This window comes from Caretta caretta, chromosome 6 (genome assembly GCF_965140235.1).
Source record: "Caretta caretta isolate rCarCar2 chromosome 6, rCarCar1.hap1, whole genome shotgun sequence".
Classification (NCBI taxonomy): Eukaryota; Metazoa; Chordata; order Testudines; family Cheloniidae; genus Caretta; species Caretta caretta.
This window is the reverse complement of record NC_134211.1, coordinates 113043518-113053609: the sequence shown is the minus strand read 5'-3', so window position 1 is coordinate 113053609 and position 10092 is coordinate 113043518.

Genomic DNA, 10092 nt, shown 5'->3' with positions numbered 1-10092 from the left:
ATGATGGCATTTTACAGACCTAGCATAAAAATCTCATTTTAATGATGAATGAGGAAAGCAATGAGTTACGGTTTATCAAGCGCTAGAGTAGCCCTGATGGGTGGGCACCTTTGCTGCTTCTCAAGCAGCCTCTCTGGTGCTATCCTATTAGCTCTCAGGCTTTCTGCTGCTATACAAGAGCTGTAACCTTGATCTCTCCATGAGGAATTAACTGTGTTGCATGATCAGAGCCACTCCAACAGGTTTCTGGCAGCCACAACAGTGTCAGACTGAAGCAGGGCTTTACTTTGAATGAAGAGCTGCAAAGCCACAGATTATTCACACCACATTTTAAACATGGCATCCAGTCCTAGACCCTTTCCTGTTTATGCAATGTAACATTAGCCAGGCCTAGATAAGCTGCTGAATGGCATATTCCAGGCTGAACAGAACGATCCCAAGAGTAGAGAGGGGGAGGGAAAGGGACGGGGAGCATATGGAATCAATTAGAAATGGCATGTTTGCAAGGATGGGTTATAATCTGAATCATCTATTAAAGCATCCGAAAGAAGCTTTTCTGAAATTCCGTCTTGCATGGTGTTGCATAAATCTGGCTGAAATGTGTTTAAATGTGGAGATTTTGTTTCTTCATCATTTTATGTATTGTTTCTTCATCATTCATAGAAAGCACCAGAGCTGACAAGAGCTGAGACCCTGCACACCATTAACACCTGTCTACAGGGACCAGGAGTGGAGCAGTCACCTACGCACCCTGCTTAGTCAAGAGAGGAAGTCTACGATGGGCCTACTGGAAGGTCAGAGAATCCATGTTTATGCAAATCCACCCCATGCAACTGCCACAGAGGGTATATGCTTACTGTTCCAGCTTAACACTCTGTTCTCTAGGGGTGCTGCAAAGCAGCCCTGCTGCCTGACACTGGGCCCTCTGCCTTCCACCTGCCTAGAGCTCAAGGGCTCCTGTTTTATGCAGATTCAGTGGATTTCACCCTAAAAGAATAACAACCAATCGCTCATTAACATCAGACATGCAAAACAAATTTAGCTAAGCTGATTACTGTAATGTAGTAGCCAAGAGCACTGTTCAAATTGACATGGGAGACAGAACATCTTTGATACCTTTAACACAACTAGCTGTCTCTTTTTGTGGAGTATCACATTTCCTAATTATCTTAATACTTTAAGAATTAGGTAATACCCATGTGTAGTCACTCACACAGGGCTGAGTTCAGTGTCTCCCAAGTATTACAAAATACTTACTGGGAATGCTAATCTGATACCAAAGTCTGACTGCAGTAGACACAGCAGCAGGCATTGTTTCTTTAGATTATGCCCATTCAGAGGTGAAAGTAAACCGGTACTGTCCAGTACAGCGTACCATCAAGAGCCAGTATGCCGTGCCAGACCGGCTTCCCGAGGCTGGTGCTTTAAAGGGCCCAGGGCTCCCCTGGGGCAGCGGAGGCAGAGCTCCGGCACCACTTTAAACAGCCAGGGGCTCCGGCCGCTGCGGGGAGCCCCGGACCCTTTAAAGCGCCCCCCGAGCCCCGCTGCCAGAGCCCTGGGGTAGCAGCGGCAGGGCTCCGGCGGTGATTTAAAGGGCCCGGAGCTCTGCTGCAGTGGCGGCGGCCAGAGCCTGGGGCCCTTTAAATCGCCCCTGAGCCCCGGGACTCCCAGCTGCCCCTGCAGCTGGCAGCTCTGGGGGTGATTTAAAGGCCCCAGGGCTCCCTGTCGCAGCCGGAGCTCTGGGGCCTTTAAATCGTGATTTAAAGGGCCCGGATATTAAAGGCCCTGCCTCTTCCAGTTGAGGCCACGCCCCTTCCAATCGAGGCCACGCCCTTTGCTCAGGACTCCGGAGTACCGGTAAATCCTTTAAGTTACTTTCACCCCTGTGCCAGTAGGAGCACCTGGGTAAAAGGCAGTGTGGGGCAACAGGAGACAGAAAGCATCCTGTCCCCTTGTAGTGTGGAGGCCACCTTACTATCTCCTTTAGGATGGTATAAGTCCACAGAGGTGGAGGTGAAGCAGTCCCTGTGCTCACCTACGTGCACAGACTGCAATTCTGCCTGGCCCTTATATGGGCCAACAAGTGAAGGAAAACTCCTGATATCCCCCTTCCCCAGTACCTCCCTCTACAATACATGCACTGCAGGTCCTGCAGAATCCAGCTCTTCCAAATAGAGTACAAACTAATTATTGCAAGTGTTCTAATGCTCTGACTTAACCAACCTAAGCAAATTTCCAGTGAAGGTTAACATGCCATTCATTCACCCTATTACCATATGTCTAGGTCTGGAAGAGCAATTGGCAGGTGAGGTTACACATCAGATACAGCACATGCTGCAATACCTTAACACGACAGGGCTGGTTAAGGATAAAAACGGAGGCCTTAACTCTAACCCCATTTGAGTTTCAAACCCAGATTTTTTCTGGGCATGTTTACATGCAGGGTTTAAAGAGGAAAACAAAGAGCCCTAGATGTGATTTTCCTATAGTCCCTAATCATTGTAGGTCAGAGTAAAGAAGCATGTAATGCTGATGAGTGTAGCAACATACAATACAAGACACTGAGCAAGGTAGGCTGATGAGCAGTTACTACTTTTCATTGCTGAAAAGACTGGAACTGGTTCTCTGCTCACTTTACACTGATGGAATTATTCCTAGTTTACTCTAGTGTGAGTAAGGAGGGTGGTGGGGAAATCAGACCCCCATGTGTGACATGAACATAATCACAGCTGAGATTCAAATTTGGATCCTGGGGAGAGCAGAAAGTTAGACTGCAAAGAACTGTGCTAAACTTGTCCCAAATATAAATCGCTCTTCTGTGCATCATATTTACAATTAGAGCTTCCTTAATCCCTGGATTATTGATACAATAGACTGTAGCTGCTTCAATCCAAGAGAGTCACTAAGCTCTGTCACTTCAATGGGAATTTGCATACTTAAAGTATCTGGATATCATACAGTCCATCTGTGTAACATGCATAGTCCATACGCTCAACTGCGGTAATTAACTGTGGTAAACTTCCTCACAACACATTGCTATCATGTATACACACTAGTATTTTGGCAACATTTTGTCTTTATAAAAAAAGATCTAAGGCATTAAAGCACACTATGAATTAAAGTCCAGCAAATTTTACTTGTCCAAAAATGGAGGTGCAGAAAAGCACTGAAATCACACAAAAGAATTAACTGCATAATGAAAGCCTAAACATTTGAAACATCTAAAGCAATTTAAACCATATGTGGCAAATCACTGCTCCCAGGCTGAGCCTACATATACCAAGTTTTTGCCTCCAGCAAATTTGTATAATCATAATTTAAATCCTTTAAAAAGAAAATCTTATAAATAAAGCCCAGACAGACTTCTAACTATCAAATCAGTGAGTGAGCCTAGAATCATGAATTGTATTCACCAATTAAAAAGTGCAATGAGAATCACTTGCCTCTCCTATATATCTCTTCATATCCAAGAGGGAAGATGTATTTCAAGGTTGAATTTTTAATAAATAGGATGCTAATAAAAGTAAGCCATGATAACTGGAACAATGAGCTCGCTAGATTTTACAGGCTAAGCAGAGTGAAGCAGTAGCACTGATCCAAAAAAATCAAGATTTCTGTTCCTTGGAAAATTCCAATGTTTTGGCACTTGTTTAGGTCCCAGATCAGGGTGAGAAGCCAAAATATCAATTTTTTCACAAAATTAGAGTTTTTGAAAAATTTTGATTCATAAACTTCTAAACATTTCATGTTTGCAGCATTGTTGTAGCTGTGCTGAAGAGAGATAGGAGAGAGACAAGGTGGGTGAGGTAATATCTTTTATTAGGCCAACTTCTGCTGGTGGAAGGAACAATCTTTCAAGCGTCACAGAGCTCTTCCTCCGGTCTGGGGAAGGTAAATACAAAGTGGGACAGATCGATAAGCATAACGGATTCACTCTGGGTACCTTCCCCAGTCCTAAGGAAAAGCACTGTGAAGCTTGAAAGCTTGTCCCTCTTATCAACAGAAGTTGATCCAACTCACTCACCTTCTCTCTTTAAACATTTCAGTTCAGTTCAACATTGAACGGCTACCATTCTGAAACCGCAAAAAGAAAAGGAGTACTTGTGGCACCTAAGGGATTAACAAATTTATCTGAGTATAAGCTTTCATGAGCTACAGCTCATTTTATCGGAATGAATGCATCTGATGAAGTGAGCTGTAGCTCACGAAAGCTTATGCTCAAATAAATTGGTTAGTCTCTAAGGTGCCACAAGTACTCCTTTTCTTTTTGCAGATACAGACTAACACGGCTGCTACTCTGAAACCTGTGTCCATATTGAGCACCTTGATTCTTTATCAGAGTTGTAATTTGGATGCCTCATGCCCTCATTCTCCTCTTTGGGCCACGCTTCCTGGTTGGACTATCCCTCCAGTGAAGCACCATGGCAGCTGAGCCAGAGGGAGACCCTGGTGTATTATGGGAGGTGTAGCCCAGCTAGGGAGTGAAGCCCATAGGAGATAACAGAGTCACGAGGCATCCAGACTTCAATTCCCATGAGGCACCATGGCCAGTCAGGGGGATAGATTCACACTGAACTGAGGTGATACATCCCAATATTATCTGATAAAAACATTTTGTTTTATTCTAGTTGACCCGACATAAAATATTTTGTTTTCATTTTCCTGACTGAAAAATAAATATAATTCTGCAAACAAAATTTTCCCATCAAAAATTTTGATTTTGCAGAAAACATGCAAACATGGGCAATTTACATTCTATCTAACTTCCCTTTGTAATTTCAACTGGATATGGTAGTCCTCATGCCACGTCATGTCCTGTCATCTAACATTTCTTATGCTGTAATCATTGCTGCAATTCAGCCGAGCAGTGGCTGCACTTCAATTACTAGTGTATATTAAGTTTGCACAATCAGTTAGAAATTGCTTTGGGGCCCATCTGGAAGCTCATGTAAGATCATCATCACTATACTGATACTTAGGGAAGAAAAAACAAATGCACAAATTCAGAATGGGAGATAACTAGCTTGACAGCAGCACTGCTGAGAAGGATGTTGGAGTTGTGGTGGGTCACAACCTAAGCATGAGTCAACAATCTGATGCTATTGCAAAAAAAGCAAATGCAATGTTAGGTTGCATAAACTGAGGCATAGCATGCAAGTCATGGGAGGTGATAGTACCACTCTACTTGGTGCTAGTTAGGCCTCAGCTGGAGTACTGTGTCTAATTTTGGTCACCAATGTATAGAAAGGATGTGGAGAAACTGGAAAGGATCCAGAGGACCGTGACAAAGATGATCAAAGGGATGGAATGCAAGCCATACAAGCAAAGGCTGAGAATTTGGGTATGTTTTGGAAAAGAGGAGACTGAGGGAGGACATGATAGCAGTTTTCAAATACTTGAAAGGCTAACATAAAAAAGATGGAGAAAAGTTGTTCTCTCTCGCCACAGAGAGCAGGACAAGAGGCAATAGGTTCAAACTATAGCATAGCAGATTTAGATTAAACCTCAGGAAAAACTTCCTAACTGTAAGAACAACAGGACAATGGGACAGACTGCCTAGGGAGGTCATGCAAGCTCCTTTGCTGGAGGTTTTCAAAAGGAGTCTGGATAGCCATCTGTCTTGGATGGTTTAGACAAAACAAATCCTGCATTTTGGCAGGGGTTAGACTAGATGACCCTTGCGGTCCCTTCTAATCCTGTGATTCTATAAATATCACACCCAGGATAGATGGGTTTGGAGAAAAAACAAAACACCAAAGTAAACAGAATTAATTTGATTCCTACTTTGTTGCAAACCTGATTGCTGGCTTTATATTTAGTGTAAGAATGACATAGAATCAGAAGTGTAGGACACGAAGGAACCTCAATAGGTTATCCAGTCCCCTGCACTCAAGGCAGGACTAAGTAATAATTAGACCATTCCTGGCAGGCGTTTGTCTAACTTGTTCTTAAAAACCTCCAGTGAAGAAGATTCTACAACCTCCCTAGGCAATTTGTTCCAGTGCTTAACCACCTTGACTGCAAGTTTTTCCTAAATTCCAACCTAAACCTCCCCTGGTACAATTTAAACCCATTGCTTCTTGTCCTATCCTCAGAAGTTAACGAGAACAATTTTTCACCCTCCTTGTAACAACCTTTTATGTACTTGAAAACAGTGATTGTGTCCCCTCTCAGTCTTCTTTTCTCCAGACTAAACAAACCCATTTTTTTCAGTCATTACTGGTTCTGAACACCCAGCTCATAACACTTCACAAACATGTGGGAAATAATGACTAGAAAGCAACAGAAACTTTTTGACCCTGACAAAGGCTTGCTGTTGTCAAGAGGTGTAAATTGTTCTGGTGCTTTATAGGTACAATGCTTTACCTGTTTATTGCATGACTCCACTGCATCTGGATCAACAAAGTATTCATCCCAGCTGTGGGTACTTCAGCTCTAAGGCACCAATCAAGATTTATAACTAATATTTTGAACTGTGAAGTGTTACAGCACAGAAGGGTTCTGTGAATTTTCCCACCAGTGTTTTCCTCTTACCCAACCTATGCTGAAGAATTTCAGTCTACATATTGCAGAAGGGATGCAGAAGTCAATGCAAGGCCTGCTTCCTCTGAAAGGTTACTACATGACATAAAAGGTAGGAGTAAAAACAGTGCTGTAAAAAATGAAGCAGGTGGCTTATCACAAACACGGAAACAGAACTCCCCGATCTTGGAAGGGAAGCAAAATCTTATTAAAGAACCAAGAGGAAATGCTTAGGCAAAGCAGACATCTTGCAAAGCAGTTGGTGAAGAGAGAGACAGATTTCTGCATAGTAAACAAGCTACAAAGTTCTCCCCAAGAAGAACCAACAAGCCACTTTGAGCTACAGCTATGTTTAAAGCATTTCTCCTCCATTCTGTATTTTAAAATCTTATTTTCCTGTCTGTGTTTTTACAGCAAGAGACGCTAGAAGGTTACCCATTTTGGGGAGATCTACTTTGAAGTGCAATGCCACAACTAGATGTCAAATTGTAGCAAGTTTCTCTGGATAACAACACTGTTCAAGAAACATACCAAAAGGTATCTTAAAAAAGACATCTGTGTGGAGAATTTATTTTGAAAATGACTAAATGATAGTACTACTCAATTTGCAAAATCTTGCAAGAAGCTTTGTTGTAACCCGGGTCTCTGAAGTGGGAGTGGTGAGAAGGATTTGTCCATGAAAAACCTGCTCTGACAATATACCATAGAAATCCTGGGACAGCGTGACAGACTTATGATAGCCCAAGGCTGTATTTTATCCTCTGTATTACACCAACTGCTGGTTGAGCTTCTTGCTGCTGCAGGCCTCCTCACACACCAGGGCTGCAATCTTTCATCCTTCCCAGCCCACACAACTTATAGCGACCTATGTTCTCCATATATCAGTGTGTGTCATTGACAGAGCAAACAAAATCTATACGTAATTTTTAGTGAAGGAGAAATCTAGCTCCTTCCATCACAGCTGCAGAGTAACCCATGGCAGAGGGATCTATCTATCTGATTCCATTGTGCATAGAGAGCTCCAGCTGCGATGATGCCATTCAGGAACCTAGGCAGAGGAGGGCTGGGGGAACGGGGGGGCCAAAGCATTTGCTTGCTGCACAGATCCTCCAGGCTTTGCTGCACAGATCCTCTGCCACCACCTCCTGTTGGATACACCAAGGTCACAAAGCCGACGTGATCTCTGTGGAGCAGCTCTGCAGCCCAAGGAGGAGGATGTCTCCTCACATAGTTTCCTTGTGAATATAATAAGCATCCTGCCCACTGCTCCATCTGGACCTCTAGCTTAGAGACCCAGTTCTATATTCCTTCCCTAATTACTTGGAGCTGGCGTTTTGGACAGGCAAACAATGTAGAATTATACCACAGAAAAGGAGGGAGAAGCTACCACAATTTTTCTTATGCTCAGGCGTCAAAGTCAACGATGAATGGGAAACAGTCTCACATGTCCTGCCTAATTCTGAACCTAATGGGTTAAATTAAAAGTTTAATCGAAACTCCATCATTACTGGGAGTGCAGCATCCTTAAGAGAGAGAATGGAAAACCAGGAAACATTGAAGGAGAGGGATACAAAATTCCAATACAAAGATACATAGAGCCCTCTAGCAGTATTGCGTTTATTTAACATCTGCATAGAGCATCAGCAGGCTGCACAAGGTTACAAAGAAAGCAAAGGGTTTGCTTGACAAGACCAACAGTATTATCACTGGTGCTTAGTGTAGAAAAGTTACATCACTATTAAGGAGGTACCATAGCAATTAGGAATGCAATCAGAGAGCATGAAGATCCTTATTCTGTAGCAGCACCATGGTTCTTCGGCCAACTCTAAACAAGCAGCAGGGCTATTATCATATCCCCGAATAAATGCTTTACTGTTTTGCAACAGCCATTGTTGCAAAAATCATAGTATTAGAGGGACACATCAGGACCTGTCCTTTGCAGGGAGATCTCATACTCTGAGGTGAAACTTTTCGAAGTAAACTTGACAAATAGTTTTTGTAGTTAATCTTGAATTACCCACTGTGACTCCTGGGAGACTGGCAGCTGCTGTTGTTTTGGTCATGCTCCAACTGGCAGTTCATCTCCCACACACACAAATCATTTATGCCCACTGGCTCGGACAGCAAACAAACTGCCAAATAAAACAGAGAATAAAATAAAAGGGAGAACTTTAAATTTAGACTATTTTGAAATGACTAGATCTGCTACCAAATAATCTCAGGGTGTATTGATTCATAAACTATATGAGTGGAGCAGAGGTGATAAATTTTATGTGCCTACCAAGGGCTATATTTTTTTGTTGATTTTTATTTTTGCTCGAAGACGATTAACAAATTGCATTTTTTAAAATATGCCACAGGCAGGACTAAATCTCTTCAGTTTGCATTAGCATAATGCAAAATATGTAAATATTGTGGTAAATGAAAATCGTTTTTATTGTGTTTTGGAGGGGCTTGGGGTTTTTCTTAGATCGGGGTAGGCAACCTATGGCACGCGTTCCAAAGGCGGCATGTGAGCTGATTTTCAGTGGCACTCACGCTGCCCGGGTCCTGGACACCGGTCCAGGGGGCTCTGCATTTTAATTTAATTTTAAATGAAGCTTCTTAAACATTTTAAAAACCTTATTTACTTTACATACAACAATAATTTAGTTATATATTCTAGACTTATAGAAAGAGATCTTCTAAAAACATTAAAATGTATTACTGGCACACGAAACTTTAAATTAGAGTGAATAAATGAGGATTCGGCACACCACTTCTGAAAGGTTGTCAACCGCTCTTTTAGATGAAGCCTAATTGTGAGTGGTTTGCTTCTTAATTTGAAATGTATAACATGGGGAGTGGCTACCATAGATTCCACATTGGGCCTAACCCTGCAATCCACGCTCCTTTTTCCTCAGGCACCATTTCCATAAAAGTAATTGGGAGTTTTGCCTGAGCAAGGACTGCAGAACTTGGCCTGTTAGAGTGACAAGCAGATAGCATTAGCAAGATAGTGCTGGTGTGCAGTCACCAAAAAATAAAAGCAATTCATGTCTAGACATTTCACACAGACACTGGACATCAGAAAGAACAATTACTCTATTAAGCTCGAATTTATGAATAATTCACTACTTTAGGCTGATGACAAACCCAGAAGTGGTGGAGTATTTGATCAATAATGATTTCTGAGGTTTTAGGAAGTCCAGCATTTTATAACTGAAGCAGAATTTAATTAAATTCTGCATTTGCTAGTTTAATTATATACTGTGGATTGTCAGCTCCTCATTTTTTCCTTTGAATTGTGTGTGAGGGGATTAAAAACAGTTCCCCTATTACAAAAATAACAAACACACTTCTTGCCAGAAACTTGTGACATGACTATTAAAATCTGATTCCCCAGAGGGTTTTCAAATGCTGCATTTTTCACATTTCTGTTGCCATTAAGCATCAAATAGTCTTTGAATAATAAACTATTAGATAACATAACTGTGGATATACTGGAACCACATTGGAATCTGAGCTTCTGGCACTGAGGTTTGCTGTAATTACAACAACCAAAAGTGAAATTGATTTTGCTATATGCTC